The following is a 5,122-nucleotide window of genomic DNA, read 5'->3' as shown; positions in this document are numbered from 1 at the left end:
CATTCTCACATGCTTTTATGTGTTGTAGAGAACTGTAGTGCTCACACGGAAGAGATCTCTAACCCCATAATTGTTGTTGTCCTTAGTTTGCAATGACGCTCCTTTGTTTTAAGCTTCTAATATTAAAGAAAGGGAAAAGTGGCAAACTGCCACGACTTCTGCTCTTTCTGGCCCCGTCTTGGTGCAATGCAAGTGAGATCTGTGCTGTAGCTGCCCTCCCTGACACTGGGCATGTGTATAAAGTTTAGTTTCGGAGTCGCCGAGGTGTCCTTCGTATGTGCAGAGAAAAGCAGCAAGCGCTGGGGGAACAGAGCCTGTGAGGCACTTGGCACTGGCTCCTGCTGACTTCATTCCTCCTGCCAGTCTGGGCTGATTTGTAAGGCTGCAGTTAGTGCCAGGGACTGGGTGGGAAAGAGGAAGTAAATTCAAACAAAAGAATGCCCCTGAAGTGTCTGAAAAGAGGCTTTTAACACCATTCTTTCAATGCTTTCAACCAGACAGAAGGTGCAAAAATGTGAAAAGCAGCCACAATCACTTTGGAGAATGGTAGAGTGGATCCAACACAGTGATATTATCACATGTATTTGTTGGACAAAAGACTTCATTGTATAACAAAATAAAACATGTTTCTCCTTCCAGTTCCTGCTTTGTGACAAATCTTCAAAAATGAGCTTACAAAGGAGCAGCCTGGAAACTTGGCAAGAGTTGTTTCTAGACAAGCTCCTTCCAAAATATCTGATGGAAAGGGTTTTCAGGCTGTTTTCCTGGCCTGCTGTGTCGTTTGCCAATGATCTCCCCCCTGCTCCCGGCCCCTCTCTCTGGCCAGTTGTGGTTGAGAGGGATGGATGAAATACTTAAACCTCAACTCTAACATTTATAGACAAACCATTTCCAAGCTAAGTAGTTTCCAGCACAGAGGCAGGTAAACACTCTTGCCTTTAGTTGTGGCATTCACCTCTGACCCCTTTGGAGGATCTCGTCCCTGCCCTGAGGATTGTCACCTGTTCCTTCTGCCTCCCTCTGTACATAGCTCCAGGATGGTTTTTAATATCCTGGTAAAATATCCTGGTTAAATCTTCAGAATTTTTTTATATTCTCAGATTTCCCCAGGAATGGAACACTCTGTGTGTCCTGGAGGTAGAATTAATCCTCCTCAATAAAAATCTAGTCAAGAAATTTTTCCCAGTAAAAAAAAAATCCAGGGTCTAGATGTAAACCTGGTTTCTCATGAATGCAACACTGCATAGCGTATCTCAAAAAGTTACCTGTGCATGATTCCATCCACATAACATTCGCAAAATGATGAAGCTAGGGTGGTGGGGACCAGATCAGTGGTTGCCAGGGATTAGAGAAGGGAGCAAGGGTGTGTCCATGGGAGAGGCAGCACAAGGGAATTCCTTTGTGATGAGAGGACAGTTCCAGATCCTGATGGAAGTGCTGGCAACACGCATCTATACACAGGATAAAATGTCACAGTACTACATGCCAAAGTAGAGTCCACGCCAAGATGGGTGAAATTCAAGAAAGATCATTAGTCCAAATTTAAAATAAAATGTATGGTGCCAACGTGGATTTCCTGGTTGTGATAATGTACTTCAGACCTATGAGATATCACCATCAGGAGAAGCCTAGTGATGAGTGCTCAGAACCTCTCTATACTATTTTTACAACTTCTTGTGAGTCTATAGTTCTTTGAAAATACAAAGTTAAAAAAGGTTTATTAAAAATCCTACATCCTATGGCTTTATAGCATCTAGCATGGTGGAGATGACCTTAGGCCATTAATTAAGAAATGAATGAGATGGATTATTGAATGAACAAAAGATCTTCTGCATTATATTAATGGAAATTTAAAAGAACAAGGGCAATGATGACATTTTTTAGCATTTAATGTGTCAAGCACTTTAAGCATAATCTTTTTTAATCCTCCTAAGAACTATTTTTTTTTTATAAAAGTTTATTCCTTTAAAAGAAAGTTAATTCTCTATATGAGGAGAGTTAAAAAAGTTCATGGAAAATGGCATTAAAAGATAAGCTTATTTTTGTGCAAAATAATTGAAATCCAAGCAGTTTTTACATTTACATTTTCTATGAGCTTTTTGAAGACCCCTAATGTTTGACAAAAGTGTAAAGAAAAACAAAGGAATTAATAATGATAAAAAAAAATCCAGACAGTAGTTAACACTGTTGGGTAGGAAGAGCAATGGGGCTGCAAGGTTGGAGGTGAGGAGGAGGGGAGTGGTCTATCTGGGCAGTTGTGGTCCTAGGTATATAATATTCTTGCATGTGTGTTGTTACTTATGCATGGTAAACCAGGCAGGAGAAATCTATAAATATGAAAATGGAACCAAGGGTGATTGATGTTGTGATAGAAGATGTTTAATTAACAAGAGCCGACCAAGCAGAGGATTTGCTCCTGGCTGGAGGCACTTGTGGGTCAAGTCACCTTTAGAGCCACTTTAGGCCCTCATGAAAAGGCTCCTGGGATAAACTATTGAAGATGCATCTACCAAATGAGGAGAGCTGTGGGGGAAACAGTGCTGCTTCATGCGAATTCTGACAGCAGACTAGTGAACCATCAGTTAGTTCCTCATCAGCCACTGGCCTGTGTGAAGGGATGGTCCATGACCTGTGCTGGCGAAGGGAGCTGAGCATCCACACTTTCCCCTGGCAGAGACTTTAGGATGTGAGATAAGAGGGAGGAAAGACCACCAGGTATGTGAAACTTTGAGTTCAAGGACAGGAAAGGGACTTTGAGGGCACTGGGCCAGCCACTGCATTTTACAGATGAAAACGAGGCATAGTAAGCTAGGATGTGTTCCAGATTTTAGAGCTACTGGAAAGCGCTTGGGTGGACCACACCTGGGGACTCCAGATTGGAGAACTTATCTGTTCATGTTCTCCCTCCCTCCATCTCTCCCTCCTCCCCTCCCCTCTTCCTCCCTCCCTCCCACCCTCCTTCCTTCCCCCTCCCCTCTTTTTTCCTTCCTTCTTTCCTTCCTTCCTTCTTCCCTCCCTTCCTCCCTCCCCCCTTCCTTTCTTTCTTCCTTCCTTCCTTCCTAGATTTATTTATTTGAAAGGCAGAGTTACAGAGAGAGAGAGAGAGAGAGAGAGAGAGATCTTCCAGCTCCATCCAGGTCTCCCACCTGGGTAGCAGGGGCCTGAGCACTGGGACCACCCTCTGCTGCTTTCACAGGTGCATTAACAGGGAGCTTGATTGGAAGTGGAGCAGTCAGGACACTGGTATAGGACACTGGTGTCACATGCAACAGTTGAACCTGCTGTGCCACAATACCTCCCCATCTGTTCATGTTTCTTGCTGACATTCTCCATAAGATCTCAAGGGGATTTACAGAGGAATACACACAACAGTCAAACATGAACAAATACAAGGGGAGGGGAAAATAAGGCAGAAAAACAAGATAAAGCTTGGAGTCAAGTCTTTGGTCAGAGTGTATTTCGAGCTCTTTTCAATGCCATTGCCTTCAGTTGCTTTTCCTTAAGGAGTATAAGGGGCGGACTCCCTAGAGTGGTTCCTTCTCAGAGCTGGCAACAAAGTGGCGAAGTTTGGAGATACTGGATCTCAACGGTCTTATAAAAATTTATAGAAATCATATACGAATCCTTGCTTCTGGTAAAAATTCAGACAGTACAGTTGCAGTTATATATAGAACAAAAACACCGGAATACCTCCACAGGTAGCCATGAGTAGCCATGTGATTTGTATCATTAGAACTTCTCTGTGCATTTCTATATGGATATAAAATATACACATAAGTAGTTTTAAAAATATATGGGTTCCATTTTTTTTATGAGGGAACTTCAGAAATTCACGAAAATGTGTTATGAAAAAACTAGGCTCAGATTTCGAAAATGTTCCCAGTAAAATGAACTTACCTCTCAGTTCCATTTTGCCATGAACTATTTGAAGTCCTCTCTTATTATCCCAGGATTTTTTTTTTTCTCACAGCAAAATGCCTTAGAGATCCTCCCATCTGGGTTTGTGGGATCGTGCCTCAAGTGCCTTGGTGACGCTGTGCAGCACAGGTGCTGTGACCGTCCTCCTGATGCACCTTAGGTTGTACCCTGGGGAGGCAGGATCAATGGCTGTTCTGGTGGGTGGGGTTTGCTTGGGCCACGTGTGTAGTATTTCACGGGATCTGTTCTCAGGGGTTGAGTTGCCAATGTCTCCACTTTTGATTAGACACTGTCAGGGTGGCCGCAGAAAATCCATCACTGAGTTACCTTCCCATCTGAATGCTATGTTTATTCATTTTGCCACATTCTTTCCATAAATAAGTAGTACCAATCTTTAAACATTTTACCAATCTGAGCTAAAAAAATTATCAATATATAGTATTAGTATTCATTTTCTTGATTCCCAGTGATGTGGCAAATCCTTTCTTATGTTGATATTCCATTTGCATTTCTTCTGTTCATTACCTAATTATATCTACTTTTCTTTAAAAATTTTTTAGATCCTGCTTATAAGTGAGTGATAACTTTATTATGGTACAAATATTGCTTCTTGGTTTGTTGTTTTCCTTTAAGTTTTGTTTATGATATTGTTGACCTTAGGGATTTTTTTTAAAGATTTATTTATTTATTTGAAAATCAGAGTTACACAGAGAGAGGAGAGGCAGAGATAGAGAGAGAGAGAGAGAGAAAGAGAGAGAGAGAGGTCTTCCATCCGCTGGTTCACTCCCCGATTGGCCTCAACGGCCGGACTCGAACAGGTGCCCACATGGGATGCCGGCACTCCAGGCCAGGGCGTTAACCCGCTGTGACACAGGGCTGTTTTAAATTTGTGAGTCATCAAATCAGTAGCCTTTCCTTTTATCATTGGCACACACTTCGTGTTTTTTCTAAGGAGAATATTTTTCAAGATCACATTATCTTACCCTTTCTTCTGATCAGCAGATGGCCCAAGTTCCTGGGCCTCTGTACCCATGTGGTAGACCCAGAAGAAACCTCTGGCTTTGGCTTGGCATAGCCCTGGACATTGTGGCTATTTGAGGAGTGAACCAGTGGATAGAGGATCTCTCTCTGTCTCTCCTTCTCTCTCTCTGTAGCTCTACCTTTCAAATAAATAAATAAATAAATAAATAAATCTTTTTTAAAA

Source organism: Lepus europaeus, chromosome 13, assembly GCF_033115175.1.
Source record: "Lepus europaeus isolate LE1 chromosome 13, mLepTim1.pri, whole genome shotgun sequence".
In the NCBI taxonomy this organism is placed as follows: Eukaryota; Metazoa; Chordata; class Mammalia; order Lagomorpha; family Leporidae; genus Lepus; species Lepus europaeus.
The sequence above is the reverse complement of the archived record's forward strand: the minus strand, read 5'-3'. Positions refer to the sequence as shown.